The following is a 26595-nucleotide window of genomic DNA, read 5'->3' on the forward strand; positions in this document are numbered from 1 at the left end:
ACATCTGTGTACTCACGATCTCAGCGACGGCTTTCTGCAGTCCCAGCGTCAGTGCGAGGTCAACCGATAACCACAGTAAGAAGCGGTCGTCGCGAAACTCAGTATTCTTAAACGGAAATTTTCGTCTTGTTGAGAATGGCGTCACTGGTTTGCACCCGCATTCGCCCACGCATGTCACGTGTGTGCGAAAATTTTTGCTCCTCTTTACACAAAATCGCACGCAGCCGGTAGGACTCGAACCTACGCTCCCAGAGAGAATCTGATTTCGAGTCAGACGCCTTAACCACTCGGCCACGACTGCCGCTAGCGCGGGTTCTGCCGACACATGCAACTGCTAACGTTTCAAGCACTGTGGTGTCAGAAGACGGCGTAGCTGCATTATTTTCCGTAGCGTTTCCACCGCTACCAGACGAATCGCTACCAAAGTATTAAAATTTCCGCCGACACAGGGACTTGAACCCTGGACCCTTAGGTTAAAAAGCCCTATGCTCCACCGACTGAGCTGTCCGGGCTCGCACGAGGCTGCGAAACCCCCCACGATACATTCACTCATGTCCTTTACTGTTGTGCAATCGCTGCATGGAGCAGTTACTAATAAAACGTCGCCTGAATGCTGTCTACAGACTTATCGCGCTAAGCTCGTAACACACTATCGAAGACTGCTGACACACGATGCAACAACAAATTACAGCAGTCGTTACGGCTCATACGTTGGAGCAGAGAATTTACGTGTTTAGTCGACCCTCACTGGCCAGTTGGAAAATTCACAAGAATTTCGAATGCAATGTTTCCCACGTTTTCGCTCATTTCACGGTTCCGTTGAAGACCTTCTTCACCACCTGACAGAAAAAGGAAACGCAGTCGGTAGGACTTTTTTGATTCTTTTGCTTCTAAGGGAGTTAGTTGTCTAGTGAGTTCCTCTTATGGCATGCACTAGGCAACCAGAACAGCTACAGGAGAGAGTCATTTTTGTTGTCAGCGGTAGTTGCATTATCGCAAACGCAGAGCAATTCCATGGGCGTCGCATCAAAATGAATTCGTGCCGAAACCCGGGATCGAACCAGGGACCTTTAGATCTTCAGTCTAACGCTCTCCCAACTGAGCTATTTCGGCTGACGCTGAGGTTTGCTGTTTGCATGTGTTCGTGAACTCTGTCTCGTTGCCACTTTCACAGTCACCTTCGTCTGATAAGACACAGGGACGCTGAAAGGCGAGCATCCGATGCAGCGAAGTTCCACACACATTTCTTCTGCTTCCATCATCGTTAAAAGCAAACATGTCGACTCGATTCGTGTAATATTGACTTCGCTGAATTCACGTGACGCCACGCTGGCGCTAGAAAACCCGTGCTATATCGATGCCAGGGGCAACTCGTGTGCAGCGAACGAGACACAAGGAGGAGTGAGCCTCTCCACCGTATAAGAGGCAGTACCTAGCAGATACACGCGGTAAAACATTCGACTTGCGTTAGCTCATGAATGGCTACACGTCATCGTCTGCAAGCTAAAATGGACACGTCTGCACTGCCCAGTGAGGCGACACTTGTACTAACACCTGGTGGGCGGCTGTGAGACGGGGAGATGAGCTGCGGCTTCTGGGCGCGACTGTAACGCTGCGCCATGGATCAAATAACACTGCACATTGCTGGTGACCCACGTGTTTAGTAGTGACGCAACTGAACGTTCATCTTGTGAGAGCGAGAAAATTTTCGCAGTCGGCAGGACTCGAACCTACGCTCCCAGAGGGAATCTGATTTCAAGTCAGACGCCTTAACCACTCGGCCACGACTGCTGGTGGCGGAAATGTCTCCCGACAACGGAAACTGCCATCTTTAGAAGCAATCTGATGGCAGAAAGCGGCGTGGCCTCACTCATTTCTGTAAGGTTTCCATTGGCCGTTTCCAAAATGTAATAATTTTCGCCCAGACAGGGACTTGAACCCAGGACCATTTGATTGAAAACCTACCGCTCTGCCGACTGAGCTATGCGGGCCCACGCACGAGCATTATCGTACAGCTGCGTGGTGTCCGAGTGATTCGCATGTCGTAATTGCTGGCTTATGGCTCCAATGGCGACTTCACCGACTTCCCACTGACGCACCGCTGACGCTACTTTTCTGTCGTCTTAAACGATGGACATACTTCCAAGCAGCTGCGAGATCATAAGAAAAGAAACGCTGCACCACTGCTTTTGCCGCACTCGAATGATTGAATTGCGATTCTTAAAAAGAAATGAATGTTCGCTCTGTCCAACACTTTCAAGCACATCTGTGTACTCACGATCTCAGCGACGGCTTTCTGCAGTCCCAGCGTCAGTGCGAGGTCAACCGATAACCACAGTAAGAAGCGGTCGTCGCGAAACTCAGTATTCTTAAACGGAAATTTTCGTCTTGTTGAGAATGGCGTCACTGGTTTGCACCCGCATTCGCCCACGCATGTCACGTGTGTGCGAAAATTTTTGCTCCTCTTTACACAAAATCGCACGCAGCCGGTAGGACTCGAACCTACGCTCCCAGAGAGAATCTGATTTCGAGTCAGACGCCTTAACCACTCGGCCACGACTGCCGCTAGCGCGGGTTCTGCCGACACATGCAACTGCTAACGTTTCAAGCACTGTGGTGTCAGAAGACGGCGTAGCTGCATTATTTTCCGTAGCGTTTCCACCGCTACCAGACGAATCGCTACCAAAGTATTAAAATTTCCGCCGACACAGGGACTTGAACCCTGGACCCTTAGGTTAAAAAGCCCTATGCTCCACCGACTGAGCTGTCCGGGCTCGCACGAGGCTGCGAAACCCCCCACGATACATTCACTCATGTCCTTTACTGTTGTGCAATCGCTGCATGGAGCAGTTACTAATAAAACGTCGCCTGAATGCTGTCTACAGACTTATCGCGCTAAGCTCGTAACACACTATCGAAGACTGCTGACACACGATGCAACAACAAATTACAGCAGTCGTTACGGCTCATACGTTGGAGCAGAGAATTTACGTGTTTAGTCGACCCTCACTGGCCAGTTGGAAAATTCACAAGAATTTCGAATGCAATGTTTCCCACGTTTTCGCTCATTTCACGGTTCCGTTGAAGACCTTCTTCACCACCTGACAGAAAAAGGAAACGCAGTCGGTAGGACTTTTTTGATTCTTTTGCTTCTAAGGGAGTTAGTTGTCTAGTGAGTTCCTCTTATGGCATGCACTAGGCAACCAGAACAGCTACAGGAGAGAGTCATTTTTGTTGTCAGCGGTAGTTGCATTATCGCAAACGCAGAGCAATTCCATGGGCGTCGCATCAAAATGAATACGTGCCGAAACCCGGGATCGAACCAGGGACCTTTAGATCTTCAGTCTAACGCTCTCCCAACTGAGCTATTTCGGCTGACGCTGAGGTTTGCTGTTTGCATGTGTTCGTGAACTCTGTCTCGTTGCCACTTTCACAGTCACCTTCGTCTGATAAGACACAGGGACGCTGAAAGGCGAGCATCCGATGCAGCGAAGTTCCACACACATTTCTTCTGCTTCCATCATCGTTAAAAGCAAACATGTCGACTCGATTCGTGTAATATTGACTTCGCTGAATTCACGTGACGCCACGCTGGCGCTAGAAAACCCGTGCTATATCGATGCCAGGGGCAACTCGTGTGCAGCGAACGAGACACAAGGAGGAGTGAGCCTCTCCACCGTATAAGAGGCAGTACCTAGCAGATACACGCGGTAAAACATTCGACTTGCGTTAGCTCATGAATGGCTACACGTCATCGTCTGCAAGCTAAAATGGACACGTCTGCACTGCCCAGTGAGGCGACACTTGTACTAACACCTGGTGGGCGGCTGTGAGACGGGGAGATGAGCTGCGGCTTCTGGGCGCGACTGTAACGCTGCGCCATGGATCAAATAACACTGCACATTGCTGGTGACCCACGTGTTTAGTAGTGACGCAACTGAACGTTCATCTTGTGAGAGCGAGAAAATTTTCGCAGTCGGCAGGACTCGAACCTACGCTCCCAGAGAGAATCTGATTTCAAGTCAGACGCCTTAACCACTCGGCCACGACTGCTGGTGGCGGAAATGTCTCCCGACAACGGAAACTGCCATCTTTAGAAGCAATCTGATGGCAGAAAGCGGCGTGGCCTCACTCATTTCTGTAAGGTTTCCATTGGCCGTTTCCAAAATGTAATAATTTTCGCCCAGACAGGGACTTGAACCCAGGACCATTTGATTGAAAACCTACCGCTCTGCCGACTGAGCTATGCGGGCCCACGCACGAGCATTATCGTACAGCTGCGTGGTGTCCGAGTGATTCGCATGTCGTAATTGCTGGCTTATGGCTCCAATGGCATAAGTTCCGCCGCAGCAGCGGCCGTGTGTGGACGTGCCGGAGTGCTCGCTCCGCGCGTGTTTGGCGGCGCTTGCAGCAGTTGTGGGCCTTGTGAGTACATCATGGCTTTTGCCATGGATGATCGGTTACGCCGTTACACGTTGCGTTTCCAATTCCCGTTTGGTTTTGCCCGACCACATGTCTACGAATTAGTCGATTTTTTCTTCGACAGATTGGGTCTTAAAGACGAGGAAGTTTTAGGATTTTCATACGATTTTCTAGCGAATGCCGTTTACGTGAAACTTGTTAATGACGAGCCTTGTTTACGTGTAATGGACTCAACTAAGGGTACTGCCGAGTTCGTTAATTCTGTTGGTGAAATTTGTAAAGTTGTTGTTAACCATGCTGGGTTAGGCCTGCGCACGGTCCGTATATTCAACCTACCATTTGAAATTGACCTTGAACGTATTCGGCAATGTCTGTCCCAGTATGGGAACGTATTAGAAATTCACCAAGAGCAGTGGAGTGGCCTTAAACACTTCAATGTGGATAATGGTGTCAGAGTAGCGCGAATTGACCTATCTAAGCATATCCCGTCGAATGTCGTGGTACAAGGCTTCCGAGCACTCGTTATGTACGAGGGGCAACCACGTACATGTGTACTTTGTGGCTCTCCGGACCATATGAAGGCCGCGTGTCCACGTGCTAAACCAGTGCGTCGTGTTTTACGACAACGTGATGCCCTTGCAGCTGGGCTGGATGGCAATAAGCCGACGTATGCCGAGAGCCTTGTCGGTCCGTCTGTCGTTAGCGCGCCACAGCTGCACGCGACTGAGGTTGTGCCTGACGTACCCGCCGCCGGTGTAAACAACGCTACGCCGAGCCGAATGCCCGTTGCTTCTGACGTGGAAACCTATGCAAACGACGGGGCCGGAAATTCGCGCCCTTCCGATGCTGGCGTGGTCCGTGTGGAACTTCTGCCTCGGTTGCCCGATCAACAGATGCTCCCATCTGTGGAGAGTCTTACACCTGAGGACTCTGGTGACCAGCCGCGAGTTTCCCATCCCCTTGACGTGTCTTCTCCAGTCAGCGCAGTTTCCGGCAAAGAACTGTCTCCCACGGGAGCTACCCCTACCGCTGCGAATTCTGACAACAACGAACCAGTCGAGGACACCCGTCCTCAGAAGAAAGGACGACAAAAGAAATCGGTCCGTAAGCAGAGTGAAGAGGAAACTCGTACTCTCGAACAGAAACTGCAGCGTACAATCAAGCAGTTCCGGACGGATGAATGTGAGAGAATCGTCACGGACGATGGAGTACAGGTCGTGCAGCATTCAGAGGAGGCCGATATGGGGATGCATGTCGACAGTTCTGGACCCGATGCATTTATGGATACCGCTCACTCGCCGGGGTCGAGCAGGCAGCCTTCCTGGGCTGACGATACGCTTTAACATGGCATCACCCCTTCTTATGCGGGATTACAAAATTGCAACTGCTAATATAAATCGAATAACATCTGATGTAAAATTAAAATGTTTGACTGACTATCTGTATGCCGCCGATATAGATATCGTTTTCCTACAAGAAGTCGTCACACCCAAGGTCGGGAATGTCACAGGCTATGAGGCCATCATAAATATTGGCGATGAGGCAGGGACTGCAATTTTGTACAAAGCGGGCGTCACTTGTAGACCTCGAGGGATTTTAGAAACGGGTAGAGGGATTGTCGTACAGTTCGAAGATTTGCTTTTGATCAACGTCTATGCCCCGACTGGATCTACAGGCCGAAGGGATAGGAGTGTTTTTTATCGCGATGAAATTGTGCCATTATTATCCTGTGGTTGTTCGAAGATTTTATTGGGCGGCGATTTTAACTGTGTTGTACGCAGAGAAGACCAGTGTCCGAATTTTAATTTTTGTCTGGAGTTGCGAGATTTAATTGATGGGCTGGACTTACAAGATACCTGGTGCTCACTTCGCCCGCAGGTGACCGGATATACTTATGTTACCACTGCCTCCGCTAGTCGTCTGGATAGGTTTTATGTATCTACAGACATTTTAAGCGCTGCCAGGGATTGTGAAATATGGCCTGTTAATTTTAGCGACCACTGTGCGTATCACATTACGCTTAGGCACGTCTCGCAGAAAACCTTTTTGGGTCGAGGCGTATGGCAACTGAACGTCGCACTGTTGGACGACGGCGACCTGAAGAAGGATCTTATTGCAACGTGGCAATGGTGCCTCCAGCGACGACAAAGATATAGGGAGCGTGTTCGTTGGTGGACGGAGCTAGTAAAACCACGCATAAAGAAATGTATTTGTCAGTTTGCCAGGGCCAAGGCGTACTGGAAGAAACAGACGTTGGAATTTTATTTTACCGCTCTCCGCCAGTTGTATAACGATTCCTCTGCACTGCCTGGCAATCTCCTTCGCATTAAACGTACCAAAGCCAAAATCACCGCATTGGTTCGTGAGTCTCTGGCAGGAGCCCAAGTCAGGGCCCGCGCTTTCGATGACACCTTTAATGAGTCAGCGTCCTTGTACCACGTCATACGGGAAACTAAAAGAGGAAGACAAAAAATCATTACTCAACTGACAGATGACGATGGTCGTGTTTATGATGAGCAGGGCGAGCTTAAGATTTTTATTCGGAATCATTTCAGGCAACTTTACTCCCTACCTGACACAGACGTAGAGGCAGGAGAGGATTTTTTGTCTAACATTACAGCATCGGTGGACCCGGACGACCACGCACAGCTCCTGGCCAACATAACTAACTTCGAAGTGAAGTCAATCATTACGTCTGCGGCGAAAGGAAAAGCTGCAGGATCAGACGGTTTGCCGGTCGAATTTTATCTTCGGTATTGGGATGTTTTCGGCGACGAACTGACTATCATGTATAATGAATTGTTAACGAATACTGCTTTTCCATCGCAGTTCACTGAGGGCCTGATAGTCTTAGTCTCCAAACCGTCACAAGGGACTTCACTCAATAACTTACGACCAATCACCCTACTCAATGCAGATTTCAAAATCTTTACTAGAATTCTGAATGCCAGACTTAAGCCAGTCCTCAGTAAAGTGCTTGGTTCATACCACATGAACGTGGTTCCTGGTCGATCAATGATAGACGCCCTGTGCGAATACCGAGATATTGCATATTTGACTTGGATTTGCAAGACCACGTTGGCAATAGTCTTTTTTGACTTCGACAAGGCATTTGATAGGACCAACCATGGATTTCTGTTCCGAACGCTGGATAAACTGGGTTTCAACCAGCATTTCGTACAGATCATAAGGAATTGTATCTGCAATACGACTTCCCGCGTGAAATTCAACGGCCAGTTAACAGCCCCTGTGCCCATTCAACAAGGTTTGCGACAAGGGTGCCCGCTTTCTACGACTCTTTTCGCCATTGCTATCGAGCCGCTACTGAAGACGTTTTGCGTCACCTTACCGGGTCTTCAAACGCTGAATACAAAGACCGTCTGTCATGCCTATGCGGACGATATCAGCGTCCTTATCAATAACGACGAAGAGTTCGATACCGTGCGGCGGCTTGTCCACCGGTATGCCAGCGCCTGCGGTGCACGCCTTAACGAACGGAAATCCAAAGTCTTGCATTTAGGTCCGCAGGCTCGCTTCGCGAACACCGTTTGGTTAGAGGCAACCAACCAGCTCAAGCACCTTGGTTTGATTCTCACTCCGAATCCACGGGAAATGGTAAGAGTGAATTGGGAACAGAAGCTCAACGTCCTTCGAGCTTTGATTCGAGAGCACAATATGCGGTCCTTAGACAGGATTCAGAGAGCACATTTCGTCAATTATTATGTTCTCAGCAAGATTTACCATGTTGCCGCTGTTCTCCCTATTCCTACTGATATTGCCAACAGAATTTTAGCCCTTGCAGGCTGGTACATTTGGCGAGGTAATATTTTTAAAGTCGCTTTCAAGGCTACAGCTTTACCTCGGTATAAAGGTGGTCTAGCCTTGAAAGATGTTGAATTACAGTGCTCAGCGATTTTTCTAGCTCGAACATCAAGGATCTTACGATGTCGTCAGACAGGTCTTACAGCGCGTCTATTCCAGCAGTTACGACCACCGGATATGACGCCACCGATAAATGTTGGACATATCCATCCCGAGCTCGTTCATATTCGCCGTTATTACGTGGAGTTCAGCTATGTGCATCAACACCTGCAACCATTCACTGCTGCGGCTGTCTACAGTGTATTTACGAATCGGCAACAGAATAACTCTATAGAAATGAAGTATCCTGGCAAGAACTGGCGACAAATTTGGATGAATATCAGCACTCCTCTTCTTCGTTCCCAAGTTCGTTCCGTGTGGTATGATGTTGTGAACGAGGTGATGCCCACGGGGGAGAAATTGTGTAAGATCCACTTACGGCCTACACCGACTTGCGACACATGTGGGCATGTGGAAACATTGCACCACATATTATACTGCAGAGATCAGACGCAAATCTGGAAATGGACGAGAATGAAACTGGCTCTTATTAATAGAACGACGCCATCCGCAATACAACTGCAGGATATATTCCACCCGGACTGGCAATTATTTCCGAAATCTAAAAATAATAGCTATACCTGGTTAATTGGACAGTACCTATTTTATATACTGACGACTAAAACGCCTACACTTTCTGATTTTCATATGTATCTTATTGCCGAATATTACGCGATCAAACGATTACGAAAGTATAAAGAAAAATTTCAGAATTTTCTCACCGTTGCTTTGAATGATGGGAAGCTTTAAGTGTGCGAACCAATGGGTACGATTATTGCTTTTATTCTTTCTTCTATTATCAGGGTATCTGTTTGTCGGTTCTCAGGACTCAATTGTTTCTTAAGTGGTACAATGTGTGCACCTGTGCACCTAAGGTCACAGAGAAGCAGCATGCAACAGGATGCAAACCTTGTGGCACCAGTATTTATTTCTGTTTTTCTTACGTTACCCAGCAGACAAGTATAGTTTCATTTGACGAAGTTTAAAACAGACGAGGCAGTATTTTCTTTCTAGATACCCATCTTTCCTCTATAAGGAACCATATCTCTATTAATTATATACGATGCTGAAGGAGCAATCTATGATCTTGTTGTTTTTGTCTCCACCAACTCAAGGAACACGCCATAGTACCCAGTTACTTTACTGAATAACTGCAAGAAAACAGCACGGCGGCAATCTCGGCGAACATACTCTCAACGCTAAGAGATGACAACTTTGAATGAAGCCTTCAGGAAACTGAAACATCGACGAATACAGAACGACACGGAAACATTCATGCCAATACTAAGTGAAGACGAGGTTGAGAGGTAGTGATCCTGAGATATACCACCACAAAAAAAAAAAAAAAAAAAAAAAAAAAAAAAAAAAAAAAAAAAAATGGCGACTTCACCGACTTCCCACTGACGCACCGCTGACGCTACTTTTCTGTCGTCTTAAACGATGGACATACTTCCAAGCAGCTGCGAGATCATAAGAAAAGAAACGCTGCACCACTGCTTTTGCCGCACTCGAATGATTGAATTGCGATTCTTAAAAAGAAATGAATGTTCGCTCTGTCCAACACTTTCAAGCACATCTGTGTACTCACGATCTCAGCGACGGCTTTCTGCAGTCCCAGCGTCAGTGCGAGGTCAACCGATAACCACAGTAAGAAGCGGTCGTCGCGAAACTCAGTATTCTTAAACGGAAATTTTCGTCTTGTTGAGAATGGCGTCACTGGTTTGCACCCGCATTCGCCCACGCATGTCACGTGTGTGCGAAAATTTTTGCTCCTCTTTACACAAAATCGCACGCAGCCGGTAGGACTCGAACCTACGCTCCCAGAGAGAATCTGATTTCGAGTCAGACGCCTTAACCACTCGGCCACGACTGCCGCTAGCGCGGGTTCTGCCGACACATGCAACTGCTAACGTTTCAAGCACTGTGGTGTCAGAAGACGGCGTAGCTGCATTATTTTCCGTAGCGTTTCCACCGCTACCAGACGAATCGCTACCAAAGTATTAAAATTTCCGCCGACACAGGGACTTGAACCCTGGACCCTTAGGTTAAAAAGCCCTATGCTCCACCGACTGAGCTGTCCGGGCTCGCACGAGGCTGCGAAACCCCCCACGATACATTCACTCATGTCCTTTACTGTTGTGCAATCGCTGCATGGAGCAGTTACTAATAAAACGTCGCCTGAATGCTGTCTACAGACTTATCGCGCTAAGCTCGTAACACACTATCGAAGACTGCTGACACACGATGCAACAACAAATTACAGCAGTCGTTACGGCTCATACGTTGGAGCAGAGAATTTACGTGTTTAGTCGACCCTCACTGGCCAGTTGGAAAATTCACAAGAATTTCGAATGCAATGTTTCCCACGTTTTCGCTCATTTCACGGTTCCGTTGAAGACCTTCTTCACCACCTGACAGAAAAAGGAAACGCAGTCGGTAGGACTTTTTTGATTCTTTTGCTTCTAAGGGAGTTAGTTGTCTAGTGAGTTCCTCTTATGGCATGCACTAGGCAACCAGAACAGCTACAGGAGAGAGTCATTTTTGTTGTCAGCGGTAGTTGCATTATCGCAAACGCAGAGCAATTCCATGGGCGTCGCATCAAAATGAATACGTGCCGAAACCCAGGAACGAACCAGGGACCTTTAGATCTTCAGTCTAACGCTCTCCCAACTGAGCTATTTCGGCTGACGCTGAGGTTTGCTGTTTGCATGTGTTCGTGAACTCTGTCTCGTTGCCACTTTCACAGTCACCTTCGTCTGATAAGACACAGGGACGCTGAAAGGCGAGCATCCGATGCAGCGAAGTTCCACACACATTTCTTCTGCTTCCATCATCGTTAAAAGCAAACATGTCGACTCGATTCGTGTAATATTGACTTCGCTGAATTCACGTGACGCCACGCTGGCGCTAGAAAACCCGTGCTATATCGATGCCAGGGGCAACTCGTGTGCAGCGAACGAGACACAAGGAGGAGTGAGCCTCTCCACCGTATAAGAGGCAGTACCTAGCAGATACACGCGGTAAAACATTCGACTTGCGTTAGCTCATGAATGGCTACACGTCATCGTCTGCAAGCTAAAATGGACACGTCTGCACTGCCCAGTGAGGCGACACTTGTACTAACACCTGGTGGGCGGCTGTGAGACGGGGAGATGAGCTGCGGCTTCTGGGCGCGACTGTAACGCTGCGCCATGGATCAAATAACACTGCACATTGCTGGTGACCCACGTGTTTAGTAGTGACGCAACTGAACGTTCATCTTGTGAGAGCGAGAAAATTTTCGCAGTCGGCAGGACTCGAACCTACGCTCCCAGAGGGAATCTGATTTCAAGTCAGACGCCTTAACCACTCGGCCACGACTGCTGGTGGCGGAAATGTCTCCCGACAACGGAAACTGCCATCTTTAGAAGCAATCTGATGGCAGAAAGCGGCGTGGCCTCACTCATTTCTGTAAGGTTTCCATTGGCCGTTTCCAAAATGTAATAATTTTCGCCCAGACAGGGACTTGAACCCAGGACCATTTGATTGAAAACCTACCGCTCTGCCGACTGAGCTATGCGGGCCCACGCACGAGCATTATCGTACAGCTGCGTGGTGTCCGAGTGATTCGCATGTCGTAATTGCTGGCTTATGGCTCCAATGGCGACTTCACCGACTTCCCACTGACGCACCGCTGACGCTACTTTTCTGTCGTCTTAAACGATGGACATACTTCCAAGCAGCTGCGAGATCATAAGAAAAGAAACGCTGCACCACTGCTTTTGCCGCACTCGAATGATTGAATTGCGATTCTTAAAAAGAAATGAATGTTCGCTCTGTCCAACACTTTCAAGCACATCTGTGTACTCACGATCTCAGCGACGGCTTTCTGCAGTCCCAGCGTCAGTGCGAGGTCAACCGATAACCACAGTAAGAAGCGGTCGTCGCGAAACTCAGTATTCTTAAACGGAAATTTTCGTCTTGTTGAGAATGGCGTCACTGGTTTGCACCCGCATTCGCCCACGCATGTCACGTGTGTGCGAAAATTTTTGCTCCTCTTTACACAAAATCGCACGCAGCCGGTAGGACTCGAACCTACGCTCCCAGAGAGAATCTGATTTCGAGTCAGACGCCTTAACCACTCGGCCACGACTGCCGCTAGCGCGGGTTCTGCCGACACATGCAACTGCTAACGTTTCAAGCACTGTGGTGTCAGAAGACGGCGTAGCTGCATTATTTTCCGTAGCGTTTCCACCGCTACCAGACGAATCGCTACCAAAGTATTAAAATTTCCGCCGACACAGGGACTTGAACCCTGGACCCTTAGGTTAAAAAGCCCTATGCTCCACCGACTGAGCTGTCCGGGCTCGCACGAGGCTGCGAAACCCCCCACGATACATTCACTCATGTCCTTTACTGTTGTGCAATCGCTGCATGGAGCAGTTACTAATAAAACGTCGCCTGAATGCTGTCTACAGACTTATCGCGCTAAGCTCGTAACACACTATCGAAGACTGCTGACACACGATGCAACAACAAATTACAGCAGTCGTTACGGCTCATACGTTGGAGCAGAGAATTTACGTGTTTAGTCGACCCTCACTGGCCAGTTGGAAAATTCACAAGAATTTCGAATGCAATGTTTCCCACGTTTTCGCTCATTTCACGGTTCCGTTGAAGACCTTCTTCACCACCTGACAGAAAAAGGAAACGCAGTCGGTAGGACTTTTTTGATTCTTTTGCTTCTAAGGGAGTTAGTTGTCTAGTGAGTTCCTCTTATGGCATGCACTAGGCAACCAGAACAGCTACAGGAGAGAGTCATTTTTGTTGTCAGCGGTAGTTGCATTATCGCAAACGCAGAGCAATTCCATGGGCGTCGCATCAAAATGAATACGTGCCGAAACCCAGGAACGAACCAGGGACCTTTAGATCTTCAGTCTAACGCTCTCCCAACTGAGCTATTTCGGCTGACGCTGAGGTTTGCTGTTTGCATGTGTTCGTGAACTCTGTCTCGTTGCCACTTTCACAGTCACCTTCGTCTGATAAGACACAGGGACGCTGAAAGGCGAGCATCCGATGCAGCGAAGTTCCACACACATTTCTTCTGCTTCCATCATCGTTAAAAGCAAACATGTCGACTCGATTCGTGTAATATTGACTTCGCTGAATTCACGTGACGCCACGCTGGCGCTAGAAAACCCGTGCTATATCGATGCCAGGGGCAACTCGTGTGCAGCGAACGAGACACAAGGAGGAGTGAGCCTCTCCACCGTATAAGAGGCAGTACCTAGCAGATACACGCGGTAAAACATTCGACTTGCGTTAGCTCATGAATGGCTACACGTCATCGTCTGCAAGCTAAAATGGACACGTCTGCACTGCCCAGTGAGGCGACACTTGTACTAACACCTGGTGGGCGGCTGTGAGACGGGGAGATGAGCTGCGGCTTCTGGGCGCGACTGTAACGCTGCGCCATGGATCAAATAACACTGCACATTGCTGGTGACCCACGTGTTTAGTAGTGACGCAACTGAACGTTCATCTTGTGAGAGCGAGAAAATTTTCGCAGTCGGCAGGACTCGAACCTACGCTCCCAGAGGGAATCTGATTTCAAGTCAGACGCCTTAACCACTCGGCCACGACTGCTGGTGGCGGAAATGTCTCCCGACAACGGAAACTGCCATCTTTAGAAGCAATCTGATGGCAGAAAGCGGCGTGGCCTCACTCATTTCTGTAAGGTTTCCATTGGCCGTTTCCAAAATGTAATAATTTTCGCCCAGACAGGGACTTGAACCCAGGACCATTTGATTGAAAACCTACCGCTCTGCCGACTGAGCTATGCGGGCCCACGCACGAGCATTATCGTACAGCTGCGTGGTGTCCGAGTGATTCGCATGTCGTAATTGCTGGCTTATGGCTCCAATGGCGACTTCACCGACTTCCCACTGACGCACCGCTGACGCTACTTTTCTGTCGTCTTAAACGATGGACATACTTCCAAGCAGCTGCGAGATCATAAGAAAAGAAACGCTGCACCACTGCTTTTGCCGCACTCGAATGATTGAATTGCGATTCTTAAAAAGAAATGAATGTTCGCTCTGTCCAACACTTTCAAGCACATCTGTGTACTCACGATCTCAGCGACGGCTTTCTGCAGTCCCAGCGTCAGTGCGAGGTCAACCGATAACCACAGTAAGAAGCGGTCGTCGCGAAACTCAGTATTCTTAAACGGAAATTTTCGTCTTGTTGAGAATGGCGTCACTGGTTTGCACCCGCATTCGCCCACGCATGTCACGTGTGTGCGAAAATTTTTGCTCCTCTTTACACAAAATCGCACGCAGCCGGTAGGACTCGAACCTACGCTCCCAGAGAGAATCTGATTTCGAGTCAGACGCCTTAACCACTCGGCCACGACTGCCGCTAGCGCGGGTTCTGCCGACACATGCAACTGCTAACGTTTCAAGCACTGTGGTGTCAGAAGACGGCGTAGCTGCATTATTTTCCGTAGCGTTTCCACCGCTACCAGACGAATCGCTACCAAAGTATTAAAATTTCCGCCGACACAGGGACTTGAACCCTGGACCCTTAGGTTAAAAAGCCCTATGCTCCACCGACTGAGCTGTCCGGGCTCGCACGAGGCTGCGAAACCCCCCACGAAACATTCACTCATGTCCTTTACTGTTGTGCAATCGCTGCATGGAGCAGTTACTAATAAAACGTCGCCTGAATGCTGTCTACAGACTTATCGCGCTAAGCTCGTAACACACTATCGAAGACTGCTGACACACGATGCAACAACAAATTACAGCAGTCGTTACGGCTCATACGTTGGAGCAGAGAATTTACGTGTTTAGTCGACCCTCACTGGCCAGTTGGAAAATTCACAAGAATTTCGAATGCAATGTTTCCCACGTTTTCGCTCATTTCACGGTTCCGTTGAAGACCTTCTTCACCACCTGACAGAAAAAGGAAACGCAGTCGGTAGGACTTTTTTGATTCTTTTGCTTCTAAGGGAGTTAGTTGTCTAGTGAGTTCCTCTTATGGCATGCACTAGGCAACCAGAACAGCTACAGGAGAGAGTCATTTTTGTTGTCAGCGGTAGTTGCATTATCGCAAACGCAGAGCAATTCCATGGGCGTCGCATCAAAATGAATACGTGCCGAAACCCAGGAACGAACCAGGGACCTTTAGATCTTCAGTCTAACGCTCTCCCAACTGAGCTATTTCGGCTGACGCTGAGGTTTGCTGTTTGCATGTGTTCGTGAACTCTGTCTCGTTGCCACTTTCACAGTCACCTTCGTCTGATAAGACACAGGGACGCTGAAAGGCGAGCATCCGATGCAGCGAAGTTCCACACACATTTATTCTGCTTCCATCATCGTTAAAAGCAAACATGTCGACTCGATTCGTGTAATATTGACTTCGCTGAATTCACGTGACGCCACGCTGGCGCTAGAAAACCCGTGCTATATCGATGCCAGGGGCAACTCGTGTGCAGCGAACGAGACACAAGGAGGAGTGAGCCTCTCCACCGTATAAGAGGCAGTACCTAGCAGATACACGCGGTAAAACATTCGACTTGCGTTAGCTCATGAATGGCTACACGTCATCGTCTGCAAGCTAAAATGGACACGTCTGCACTGCCCAGTGAGGCGACACTTGTACTAACACCTGGTGGGCGGCTGTGAGACGGGGAGATGAGCTGCGGCTTCTGGGCGCGACTGTAACGCTGCGCCATGGATCAAATAACACTGCACATTGCTGGTGACCCACGTGTTTAGTAGTGACGCAACTGAACGTTCATCTTGTGAGAGCGAGAAAATTTTCGCAGTCGGCAGGACTCGAACCTACGCTCCCAGAGGGAATCTGATTTCAAGTCAGACGCCTTAACCACTCGGCCACGACTGCTGGTGGCGGAAATGTCTCCCGACAACGGAAACTGCCATCTTTAGAAGCAATCTGATGGCAGAAAGCGGCGTGGCCTCACTCATTTCTGTAAGGTTTCCATTGGCCGTTTCCAAAATGTAATAATTTTCGCCCAGACAGGGACTTGAACCCAGGACCATTTGATTGAAAACCTACCGCTCTGCCGACTGAGCTATGCGGGCCCACGCACGAGCATTATCGTACAGCTGCGTGGTGTCCGAGTGATTCGCATGTCGTAATTGCTGGCTTATGGCTCCAATGGCGACTTCACCGACTTCCCACTGACGCACCGCTGACGCTACTTTTCTGTCGTCTTAAACGATGGACATACTTCCAAGCAGCTGCGAGATCATAAGAAAAGAAACGCTGCACCACTGCTTTTGCCGCACTCGAATGATTGAATTGCGATTCTTAAAAAGAAATGAATGTTCGCTCTGTCCAACACTTTCAAGCACATCTGTGTACTCACGATCTCAGCGACGGCTTTCTGCAGTCCCAGCGTCAGTGCGAGGTCAACCGATAACCACAGTAAGAAGCGGTCGTCGCGAAACTCAGTATTCTTAAACGGAAATTTTCGTCTTGTTGAGAATGGCGTCACTGGTTTGCACCCGCATTCGCCCACGCATGTCACGTGTGTGCGAAAATTTTTGCTCCTCTTTACACAAAATCGCACGCAGCCGGTAGGACTCGAACCTACGCTCCCAGAGAGAATCTGATTTCGAGTCAGACGCCTTAACCACTTTTTTTTTTTTTTTTTTTTTTTTCACGCCTGTGGCGTAGCTCTTGGGCCCTGAATCAGACGCAGTAGTTCCAACAAAAACTCTCCTGAACGGCACTGTGCCGAAAATTTCGCTACAGATCACCCTTGTCTTGCTTGAGCTTCAGGTAGACGCCGGTTTGCAGCCAGGAAGCGGACAGCAGCAACTTTCAACTAGTTTTGTAGTACTCAAACAACACAGTAAAACAGCATGCATCTTTTGCAGAACTGGAAAAACTCGACCGTGACAGGATTCGAACCTGCAATCTTCGGATCCGAAGTCCGACGCCTTATCCATTTTTTTTTTTTTTTCTTAACCACTTTTTTTTTTTTTTTTTTTCTTAGGTTAAAAGCCTAATGCTCTACCGACTTTTTTTTTTTTTAACCACTTTTTTTTTATTTTTTTTTATTTTTTTTTCCAATTTTTAGTCTTGTTAATTTTTTTGTTTGAATCATACCCCTTTTTTTATTTCTTTATTTGTTTGGTAATGTAAAACCGGCTGTAAAATCGTCGGGAGTGAATCCTTTCTCTCGTGCGCCTGGTGATGGAGGTCGGGGTCAGAGACGCGCCGCAAAAGCAGTGGGGCCTCTTCGCGGCACTGCCAGTACTTCGCGCTCCAAACCCCTCCCATGTCACCATGAAAGACAATCAGTGGTCACTAGCCTATTCCCATCCTTTCGAAAACAATGTGGAGCATATTACCAAATGTCTTCTTATGAGCCGGGTACTGGAGCATCTTTGCAAATTCTGTTTCCATATACATTAAAAATTCAAGGTGATTGTCGCCTCCAACGTTGTTAAAAATGTAACTGGTGAACTTCCCCTTGAGCCAGATCACTGTATTGTTTTTCGTCTGAGGGAAGTAGCGATCAGCGGGGCGGTACAAATGCTGAGGGGTAAAAGTGTGCGCAGCGGTCCTGGTGATGAGGGCAAGTTTCTCTCTGATCCACTGCCAGTTGTAATTATGGCCGCCACACGTATATCGATGACACACAGTGTCGACAAGGTGACATTTGCCACAGAGGTTTGTGTCACTTAACCCTATTCCGAAGAGACGTTCATTAGTACAGACGAGATTATGGATAACTTTGTACCACGCTGTCCGTGCATCACTCGAAAGAACCGAACAACTAATATTTTTCCAGACGACGTCCCATGCGAATCCAGGGAACTTGGATTCTATGACATTGTTCCTGTGCAGCTGTTGCCGTTCTGCTAAAATCGCTTTCGCCGTGACTGTCGGCGACCGTAAAAGTTCTTTGCTGATGTAGCTGCACTCAAGATAAAAGTTCCTTATATGTTTAAGTTTAAAACTGATGTGCTGAAGATGGACTGGGGGATCGACACTCTGCGGCCGGACTATATTGTACAACTTCGCCGTGAGGCATTCCGGGGAGTTGGACATGATAGTTAATGTTCTGTTGACATATAATGCCATTGCTTTACAGTTAATGTCCGTCAATCCCAGGCCCCCTTTACAAGGATCCAGAATTGCTGTCTTGCCCGAGACACGAAATAATTCCCCACGCCACAAAAAATTTGTTAAGCGGGACATAATGGCCTTTGCTATCATGGCGGGAAGAGGGAAAATCTGTGCAGTGTAGTAAGCCTTGGACAAGATATAAGTATTTAATAAGCGAACCCTTTGAAATTGGTCCAGGCAGCGGGAGTGATTGGCAATCAATGCCCCCTGGATAGTCCGTAAAACCTCGCGCCAATTTATCGAGATCATTCGGAAAATGGATGTCGTCAGGACTATTCCAATAGCTTTATGTTGATGGACAGGAGTCGCCCACGCAATGCGCAACTGGGCAAGCCCCTTGAGGTTTAGAAATTTACTTTTTTGAACGTTCTGCCTCGCACCGGATGCCGAACAATAGGCCGCGAGCGCCAACTCGAGGTGTGACACATCCGCCTGATTTCTAATGATGACGCCAACGTCATCCGCATATGCGCCCACCACAGTTTTCATTCCTGAAACTGTAAGTCCGGTGAGCCGACATCGTAGCTGTCGTAAAAAGGGTTCGAGAGAAAGAACAAAAAGCAGCATTGACAAGGGACTGCCTTGTGGGACGCCTCGTCGTATTTCAATGCGCTGCGTCAACTGGCAATTAACAGAGAGTTGTGCTGTGATTCCCATCGCCACGTTCTTGATGACGGCTATGGAGGTGGCAAGAAATCCCATCCGGCGCAACGTCTCTATCAGATACGGATGATCGACCCGATCAAACGCTTTGTGGAAATCGACAAAAAGCAGTCCACATTTAATATTGCATGCGTGAGTCAGGGCAACGACGTCCCGGTATAAAGCAGCAGTTTGTAGGATGGTCTTCTTAAAGGCACAAGTCTGTTGGGGGCAAATGATTTTAGCGGTGAGCGGCATAATGCGGTGATGGAGTACTCGAGCGAGAAGTTTATAATCAGAGTTCAAAAGTGAAATCGGTCGGAGGTTAGTTAAACGTTTGCAACCCTTGTTCTTCGGGAGAAGTACAATTTTGCACTGTTTGAATTCTGCTGGCACCGGTGTTCCCCGTAAGACTTCATTGATTAGTTGGGTGAACTTATCTCCTATTAAATGCCAAAACCTTTTATAGAATTCAACGGGGAGGCCGTCAGGTCCTGGCGATTTGTTAACGGCAGAATTGCAGATTACGGCGTAAACATCATCATTTTCGACAGTCGAAGAAATAGCGTCATTGTCATCTCCCGTAAGGTGTGGAGTATGAGAGCCAAAAAGTTCGTCATAATCGTCCACATTTGTATCCCCCGGTGCATACATGTTTGAATAGTAAGCGGAGATTTCCTGGAGTATTCCCCGCTGCGTGCTGATTTTGGTACCATCCTCGAGTTGAAGTTCGTCTATGAAAGTGCCTCGCCTAGTTTTGCTGTCGCGAATAAGATGATACAAGGCAGCAGTCTCATCTGCAATGACGGATTTCGCTTTGGACCGTACCTTAAGGCCCTCCAGTTCTTGACGTTTCAAGCGCAGTAATTTGGCTTTTATCAGTTTGACATCTTTCAGGCGTGTCGTCACTGCTCCCGCCTGATCATAAAGATCCCGTAGCACACTGTAATAGAACTCGACGGTGGTTTTCCGTTCCCTAGCCCTGCGGATACTAAAGGATATTAAAACACTCCTGATCTTTGGCTTCGCCCGTCTGGTCCACCATTCAATCACACTTCGAAAGTGGTGAAGTGAACGGAGACACAGCACCCATGCAGCAGCTATTTCGTCTTCTAATTCTGTGTCCGACAATAAAGAAACATTTAGATGCCACTGGTTGCGTACTCGGCGAGTAGGTTGTTGTGGCAGATTGAGACATGTTAACAACGCACTATGGTCGGAGAAAATGACGGGAACAGTTTCAGCGTGTGTTACGTTGCTTTTTAAATCATCCGAAACATAAATTCTGTCGATTCTGCTAGAAGAGTTGGCAACGGTATGAGTAAATTTCACCAGTGTGGGGTATTTTACCTCCCACACATCGTGCAGTTTGAGGTCAGCAACAAGGCGTCGCAGCTCACCAGAATAATTAAAATTAGGAGTCTGATCTTTGCGGCCCAGAACACAATTAAAGTCACCACCGAGTATCAGTGGTGAGGGATTTCGCCGCAAAAGGTAAATGATATCGTCTTTGAAGAACGCGGCTCGTGCTGCCCGGAGACTACTACCAGAGGGTGCATATAAATTGACAAAAGTGACCCCTGCTATTGTAAGTCCAATCCCTCTCCCCGACTCTAACGTTTCAACTGTTTGTACGGGAATGCCTTCCCGAACTAAAATGGCAGTACCGACGTGCGCTTCCGGTGAAACATTGTAAAAACCTACAAATCCGGGAAAGTCGAGGCGGGGCGAGACAACCTCCTGAAGAAAGGCGATGTCAGTCGCTGAGTCGTACAGAAACTGTTTGAGAGCAGCGAGTTTTAAATCCGACTGGATCCTGTTAATATTGAGGGTGGAAAGCGTGTAGGATTGCAACATGAAGCACGGAGATATCTAACCAACTATCAAGCCATCATTCCACGCCAGAACCTTCGTGAGAATCTGACTTGGAAGGTGCGTCAGCATCGGCGTGGGAACCTTTCTTTTTAGGCTTCCTGCGAACAACATTGACATTTGGTTTCACCGAGTGGCGGCGCCAACCTCCCGTTGAGAAATTCGCAGCGGAAGGCGGGGTAGGAGGATCGGAGCTGACGTCAGGTGCCAGCTCCTCCTCCGCTGCACACGGTGGTTGCTCAGACTGCAAAACTACTTCCGGCGTCCTATCTCTTCCACATTCTCTTTCGGGAGCGGAGTGTTTATCAACGGTGGAACCTTCCGTTTGTTTGTTGTCGGGCTGAGGCGGTGACGTAGCCAGCTGTTGACGCTCACGCATGTCCACAACCTGGCTACAAACGGTGTCAACATCGGTCGGTCGGTCGGTCTGCATCGGTTGACATGCCTCAGGTGACAGGCGTGGTACTGAAGCTACCGCGGCCTGTTCGTTTACGGGTAATGGATCCAACTTTGCAACTGTCACCGGAGAATTGGCGCTACAAACCGAAAGCATGGAATGTTCGGAGCCCGGAATCTCAAACAGCGGTTGCGAAGTGCCATCGACAGAAGTTTTAGCCACATTAATGTCATCTTCGTCTGCACTACCGCTATCGTACGTGCGGCGTCTCTTGTGAGTAACGACACTACTTTGAACAACAGAAGAGTCTGAAGTCTCCTTTCGCGCTAGCGGTGGAAAGTCAGCAGCACGATGCTGCGCCCTATCTTCATCTTTGTCCGGGATGGAGGAACTTGACCCATCTGACACAGAAGTTTCCTTCACAAGGTCGGCCAGAGTTAACTTTTTGCGCTGCTGTAAGTGGGTTTGCAAAACAAAGACCCGTTTCGGACAATCCTGCCTCATATGTCCACTCTCATTACAGACATGACAGGTCAAAGTCTGTCCACTGTACATAACATGCGCTTTATATCCGCAAACTTGAACATGAGAGGGAATATTATGCTTGACATGCATGTCGACCGAACGCACACCGCTAAAGCATTGCAACCGGTGTTGGCTGGACCACCTTTCATTCCTAATTTGCTTGATATCCCCATACTTAGAAAGAACATCTTTTAAATAACAGTTGTCAACCTCGGGGGGCAAGTTAAAAACACGCACATGCTTGTAATCAACATCAGCATTAGAAACTGTGACCTTACTCACCGAATTGTCACGGTGTCGGAATTCAGCTTCCCCATCAAATTTGTTTAAGATCCGTTCCAGCACCAAAGGTGAGAGCAGCTTGACATAAAAACAGTATTGTTCCAGATCATAGTAAGCCGTATGTATCTGATCAGATGTGAGGCCAACAACATCAACAATCCAGTCGTGAATTTCCAGTGAGCTGGGTTGTACATATCGGGTAGACTTGTCAAAACCAAATCGCACAGTAAGCTTCCTGGGAAACATGGTAGACATTTCAGCAGATAAACAGCGGCCAAAACCGCTTTCAAGAAAGAAACAAAAGAGACGTAGACAACACAAGGACAACGACACAAAACACTAACACACACTGAACGAAGAGCAACAAGAATTAGTCACGACTTCGAAACACAGCAGCTAAGCGGAGCGCTAACACGTCCTCACAGCACGCCGTCTGAAGCGGAACTAACCACTCGGCCACGACTGCCGCTAGCGCGGGTTCTGCCGACACATGCAACTGCTAACGTTTCAAGCACTGTGGTGTCAGAAGACGGCGTAGCTGCATTATTTTCCGTAGCGTTTCCACCGCTACCAGACGAATCGCTACCAAAGTATTAAAATTTCCGCCGACACAGGGACTTGAACCCTGGACCCTTAGGTTAAAAAGCCCTATGCTCCACCGACTGAGCTGTCCGGGCTCGCACGAGGCTGCGAAACCCCCCACGATACATTCACTCATGTCCTTTACTGTTGTGCAATCGCTGCATGGAGCAGTTACTAATAAAACGTCGCCTGAATGCTGTCTACAGACTTATCGCGCTAAGCTCGTAACACACTATCGAAGACTGCTGACACACGATGCAACAACAAATTACAGCAGTCGTTACGGCTCATACGTTGGAGCAGAGAATTTACGTGTTTAGTCGACCCTCACTGGCCAGTTGGAAAATTCACAAGAATTTCGAATGCAATGTTTCCCACGTTTTCGCTCATTTCACGGTTCCGTTGAAGACCTTCTTCACCACCTGACAGAAAAAGGAAACGCAGTCGGTAGGACTTTTTTGATTCTTTTGCTTCTAAGGGAGTTAGTTGTCTAGTGAGTTCCTCTTATGGCATGCACTAGGCAACCAGAACAGCTACAGGAGAGAGTCATTTTTGTTGTCAGCGGTAGTTGCATTATCGCAAACGCAGAGCAATTCCATGGGCGTCGCATCAAAATGAATTCGTGCCGAAACCCGGGATCGAACCAGGGACCTTTAGATCTTCAGTCTAACGCTCTCCCAACTGAGCTATTTCGGCTGACGCTGAGGTTTGCTGTTTGCATGTGTTCGTGAACTCTGTCTCGTTGCCACTTTCACAGTCACCTTCGTCTGATAAGACACAGGGACGCTGAAAGGCGAGCATCCGATGCAGCGAAGTTCCACACACATTTCTTCTGCTTCCATCATCGTTAAAAGCAAACATGTCGACTCGATTCGTGTAATATTGACTTCGCTGAATTCACGTGACGCCACGCTGGCGCTAGAAAACCCGTGCTATATCGATGCCAGGGGCAACTCGTGTGCAGCGAACGAGACACAAGGAGGAGTGAGCCTCTCCACCGTATAAGAGGCAGTACCTAGCAGATACACGCGGTAAAACATTCGACTTGCGTTAGCTCATGAATGGCTACACGTCATCGTCTGCAAGCTAAAATGGACACGTCTGCACTGCCCAGTGAGGCGACACTTGTACTAACACCTGGTGGGCGGCTGTGAGACGGGGAGATGAGCTGCGGCTTCTGGGCGCGACTGTAACGCTGCGCCATGGATCAAATAACACTGCACATTGCTGGTGACCCACGTGTTTAGTAGTGACGCAACTGAACGTTCATCTTGTGAGAGCGAGAAAATTTTCGCAGTCGGCAGGACTCGAACCTACGCTCCCAGAGGGAATCTGATTTCAAGTCAGACGCCTTAACCACTCGGCCACGACTGCTGGTGGCGGAAATGTCTCCCGACAACGGAAACTGCCATCTTTAGAAGCAATCTGATGGCAGAAAGCGGCGTGGCCTCACTCATTTCTGTAAGGTTTCCATTGGCCGTTTCCAAAATGTAATAATTTTCGCCCAGACAGGGACTTGAACCCAGGACCATTTGATTGAAAACCTACCGCTCTGCCGACTGAGCTATGCGGGCCCACGCACGAGCATTATCGTACAGCTGCGTGGTGTCCGAGTGATTCGCATGTCGTAATTGCTGGCTTATGGCTCCAATGGCGACTTCACCGACTTCCCACTGACGCACCGCTGACGCTACTTTTCTGTCGTCTTAAACGATGGACATACTTCCAAGCAGCTGCGAGATCATAAGAAAAGAAACGCTGCACCACTGCTTTTGCCGCACTCGAATGATTGAATTGCGATTCTTAAAAAGAAATGAATGTTCGCTCTGTCCAACACTTTCAAGCACATCTGTGTACTCACGATCTCAGCGACGGCTTTCTGCAGTCCCAGCGTCAGTGCGAGGTCAACCGATAACCACAGTAAGAAGCGGTCGTCGCGAAACTCAGTATTCTTAAACGGAAATTTTCGTCTTGTTGAGAATGGCGTCACTGGTTTGCACCCGCATTCGCCCACGCATGTCACGTGTGTGCGAAAATTTTTGCTCCTCTTTACACAAAATCGCACGCAGCCGGTAGGACTCGAACCTACGCTCCCAGAGAGAATCTGATTTCGAGTCAGACGCCTTAACCACTCGGCCACGACTGCCGCTAGCGCGGGTTCTGCCGACACATGCAACTGCTAACGTTTCAAGCACTGTGGTGTCAGAAGACGGCGTAGCTGCATTATTTTCCGTAGCGTTTCCACCGCTACCAGACGAATCGCTACCAAAGTATTAAAATTTCCGCCGACACAGGGACTTGAACCCTGGACCCTTAGGTTAAAAAGCCCTATGCTCAACGACTGAGCTGTCCGGGCTCGCACGAGGCTGCGAAACCCCCCACGATACATTCACTCATGTCCTTTACTGTTGTGCAATCGCTGCATGGAGCAGTTACTAATAAAACGTCGCCTGAATGCTGTCTACAGACTTATCGCGCTAAGCTCGTAACACACTATCGAAGACTGCTGACACACGATGCAACAACAAATTACAGCAGTCGTTACGGCTCATACGTTGGAGCAGAGAATTTACGTGTTTAGTCGACCCTCACTGGCCAGTTGGAAAATTCACAAGAATTTCGAATGCAATGTTTCCCACGTTTTCGCTCATTTCACGGTTCCGTTGAAGACCTTCTTCACCACCTGACAGAAAAAGGAAACGCAGTCGGTAGGACTTTTTTGATTCTTTTGCTTCTAAGGGAGTTAGTTGTCTAGTGAGTTCCTCTTATGGCATGCACTAGGCAACCAGAACAGCTACAGGAGAGAGTCATTTTTGTTGTCAGCGGTAGTTGCATTATCGCAAACGCAGAGCAATTCCATGGGCGTCGCATCAAAATGAATTCGTGCCGAAACCCGGGATCGAACCAGGGACCTTTAGATCTTCAGTCTAACGCTCTCCCAACTGAGCTATTTCGGCTGACGCTGAGGTTTGCTGTTTGCATGTGTTCGTGAACTCTGTCTCGTTGCCACTTTCACAGTCACCTTCGTCTGATAAGACACAGGGACGCTGAAAGGCGAGCATCCGATGCAGCGAAGTTCCACACACATTTCTTCTGCTTCCATCATCGTTAAAAGCAAACATGTCGACTCGATTCGTGTAATATTGACTTCGCTGAATTCACGTGACGCCACGCTGGCGCTAGAAAACCCGTGCTATATCGATGCCAGGGGCAACTCGTGTGCAGCGAACGAGACACAAGGAGGAGTGAGCCTCTCCACCGTATAAGAGGCAGTACCTAGCAGATACACGCGGTAAAACATTCGACTTGCGTTAGCTCATGAATGGCTACACGTCATCGTCTGCAAGCTAAAATGGACACGTCTGCACTGCCCAGTGAGGCGACACTTGTACTAACACCTGGTGGGCGGCTGTGAGACGGGGAGATGAGCTGCGGCTTCTGGGCGCGACTGTAACGCTGCGCCATGGATCAAATAACACTGCACATTGCTGGTGACCCACGTGTTTAGTAGTGACGCAACTGAACGTTCATCTTGTGAGAGCGAGAAAATTTTCGCAGTCGGCAGGACTCGAACCTACGCTCCCAGAGGGAATCTGATTTCAAGTCAGACGCCTTAACCACTCGGCCACGACTGCTGGTGGCGGAAATGTCTCCCGACAACGGAAACTGCCATCTTTAGAAGCAATCTGATGGCAGAAAGCGGCGTGGCCTCACTCATTTCTGTAAGGTTTCCATTGGCCGTTTCCAAAATGTAATAATTTTCGCCCAGACAGGGACTTGAACCCAGGACCATTTGATTGAAAACC

General features: G+C 48.6%; 20 non-coding genes across 20 annotated transcripts; all 20 read right to left on the reverse strand.

Annotated features, from left to right (window-relative positions):
- Positions 1 to 219: 219 nt before the first annotated feature.
- Positions 220 to 301, reverse strand: Trnas-cga (transfer RNA serine (anticodon CGA)). Its single transcript has one exon. It is a non-coding gene; the product is annotated as a tRNA-Ser (tRNA).
- Positions 302 to 1040: 739 nt separating this feature from the next.
- On the reverse strand, positions 1041 to 1113 carry Trnaf-gaa (transfer RNA phenylalanine (anticodon GAA)). Its single transcript has one exon. It is a non-coding gene; the product is annotated as a tRNA-Phe (tRNA).
- Positions 1114 to 1709: 596 nt separating this feature from the next.
- On the reverse strand, positions 1710 to 1791 carry Trnas-uga (transfer RNA serine (anticodon UGA)). Its single transcript has one exon. It is a non-coding gene; the product is annotated as a tRNA-Ser (tRNA).
- A 690-nt stretch (positions 1792 to 2481) lies between these two features.
- Positions 2482 to 2563, reverse strand: Trnas-cga (transfer RNA serine (anticodon CGA)). Its single transcript has one exon. It is a non-coding gene; the product is annotated as a tRNA-Ser (tRNA).
- A 739-nt stretch (positions 2564 to 3302) lies between these two features.
- On the reverse strand, positions 3303 to 3375 carry Trnaf-gaa (transfer RNA phenylalanine (anticodon GAA)). The gene has a single exon. It is a non-coding gene; the product is annotated as a tRNA-Phe (tRNA).
- Positions 3376 to 3971: 596 nt separating this feature from the next.
- On the reverse strand, positions 3972 to 4053 carry Trnas-uga (transfer RNA serine (anticodon UGA)). Its single transcript has one exon. It is a non-coding gene; the product is annotated as a tRNA-Ser (tRNA).
- A 6081-nt stretch (positions 4054 to 10134) lies between these two features.
- On the reverse strand, positions 10135 to 10216 carry Trnas-cga (transfer RNA serine (anticodon CGA)). The gene has a single exon. It is a non-coding gene; the product is annotated as a tRNA-Ser (tRNA).
- Positions 10217 to 10955: 739 nt separating this feature from the next.
- Positions 10956 to 11028, reverse strand: Trnaf-gaa (transfer RNA phenylalanine (anticodon GAA)). Its single transcript has one exon. It is a non-coding gene; the product is annotated as a tRNA-Phe (tRNA).
- Positions 11029 to 11624: 596 nt separating this feature from the next.
- Trnas-uga (transfer RNA serine (anticodon UGA)) lies at positions 11625 to 11706 on the reverse strand. The gene has a single exon. It is a non-coding gene; the product is annotated as a tRNA-Ser (tRNA).
- Positions 11707 to 12396: 690 nt separating this feature from the next.
- On the reverse strand, positions 12397 to 12478 carry Trnas-cga (transfer RNA serine (anticodon CGA)). Its single transcript has one exon. It is a non-coding gene; the product is annotated as a tRNA-Ser (tRNA).
- A 739-nt stretch (positions 12479 to 13217) lies between these two features.
- Positions 13218 to 13290, reverse strand: Trnaf-gaa (transfer RNA phenylalanine (anticodon GAA)). Its single transcript has one exon. It is a non-coding gene; the product is annotated as a tRNA-Phe (tRNA).
- Positions 13291 to 13886: 596 nt separating this feature from the next.
- On the reverse strand, positions 13887 to 13968 carry Trnas-uga (transfer RNA serine (anticodon UGA)). The gene has a single exon. It is a non-coding gene; the product is annotated as a tRNA-Ser (tRNA).
- A 690-nt stretch (positions 13969 to 14658) lies between these two features.
- On the reverse strand, positions 14659 to 14740 carry Trnas-cga (transfer RNA serine (anticodon CGA)). The gene has a single exon. It is a non-coding gene; the product is annotated as a tRNA-Ser (tRNA).
- Positions 14741 to 15479: 739 nt separating this feature from the next.
- On the reverse strand, positions 15480 to 15552 carry Trnaf-gaa (transfer RNA phenylalanine (anticodon GAA)). The gene has a single exon. It is a non-coding gene; the product is annotated as a tRNA-Phe (tRNA).
- A 596-nt stretch (positions 15553 to 16148) lies between these two features.
- On the reverse strand, positions 16149 to 16230 carry Trnas-uga (transfer RNA serine (anticodon UGA)). Its single transcript has one exon. It is a non-coding gene; the product is annotated as a tRNA-Ser (tRNA).
- Positions 16231 to 23412: 7182 nt separating this feature from the next.
- Positions 23413 to 23485, reverse strand: Trnaf-gaa (transfer RNA phenylalanine (anticodon GAA)). Its single transcript has one exon. It is a non-coding gene; the product is annotated as a tRNA-Phe (tRNA).
- A 596-nt stretch (positions 23486 to 24081) lies between these two features.
- Trnas-uga (transfer RNA serine (anticodon UGA)) lies at positions 24082 to 24163 on the reverse strand. The gene has a single exon. It is a non-coding gene; the product is annotated as a tRNA-Ser (tRNA).
- Positions 24164 to 24853: 690 nt separating this feature from the next.
- On the reverse strand, positions 24854 to 24935 carry Trnas-cga (transfer RNA serine (anticodon CGA)). Its single transcript has one exon. It is a non-coding gene; the product is annotated as a tRNA-Ser (tRNA).
- Positions 24936 to 25673: 738 nt separating this feature from the next.
- Positions 25674 to 25746, reverse strand: Trnaf-gaa (transfer RNA phenylalanine (anticodon GAA)). Its single transcript has one exon. It is a non-coding gene; the product is annotated as a tRNA-Phe (tRNA).
- A 596-nt stretch (positions 25747 to 26342) lies between these two features.
- Trnas-uga (transfer RNA serine (anticodon UGA)) lies at positions 26343 to 26424 on the reverse strand. Its single transcript has one exon. It is a non-coding gene; the product is annotated as a tRNA-Ser (tRNA).
- Between the last annotated feature and the right edge of the window lie 171 nt (positions 26425 to 26595).

The sequence above is a fragment of the Schistocerca nitens genome, unplaced genomic scaffold (genome assembly GCF_023898315.1).
Source record: "Schistocerca nitens isolate TAMUIC-IGC-003100 unplaced genomic scaffold, iqSchNite1.1 HiC_scaffold_385, whole genome shotgun sequence".
NCBI lineage: Eukaryota > Metazoa > Arthropoda > Insecta > Orthoptera > Acrididae > Schistocerca > Schistocerca nitens.